Here is a 683-nt window from a genome sequence, read left to right as displayed (position 1 = left end):
TACCATCATCAATAATACTAATCACTATCATCATCATCATCATTACTGCCGCGTGTCTCCCCCCCCCTCCCTCTGCCCCCCTCCCTCTGCCTCCTCCCTCCGTCGGCCTCCGCGCGCCGCCCCCCGCCAGGCGGCGCGGGAGCGAGGCCGCGTCCTGCTTCGCTCCTTCGGTCGCGCTTCTTTGCATCCGCACACACGCAAGGAACGGTGGATTGGCGCGTACAGGAAACTAACAAATACTCACACAAACACATGCATACACGTACACATACGAACACACATGCACAAAAAAGAACATACGAACGCACACACATACACAAGAATATACGATACAGAAGAAGAAGACGAAGAAGATGACGAAGAAGAAGAAGAAAAAGAAAAAGAAAAAGAAGAAGACGAAGAAGAAAACGAACAAGAAGAAGAAGAGGAGGAGGTGGAGGAGGAAGAAGAAGAAGTAGAAGAAATAGTAGACAGAGAAGAAGAAGGATAGGAAGAAGAAGAAGAAGACGAGGGGGAAGAAGAAAAGAAGAAATCGAAGACGGAGAAGGAGAAGAAGGTTAATAATAATAATAATAATGATAATAATAATAATGATAATAATAATAATAATAAGAGAGTGATAATAATAAAGATAACAAAAAAAAAAAAAAAAAACAGCAATAATAATAATGATAATAAACAGA

This window comes from Penaeus chinensis, chromosome 13, assembly GCF_019202785.1.
Source record: "Penaeus chinensis breed Huanghai No. 1 chromosome 13, ASM1920278v2, whole genome shotgun sequence".
Classification (NCBI taxonomy): domain Eukaryota; kingdom Metazoa; phylum Arthropoda; class Malacostraca; order Decapoda; family Penaeidae; genus Penaeus; species Penaeus chinensis.
This window is presented reverse-complemented; position numbering follows the sequence as displayed.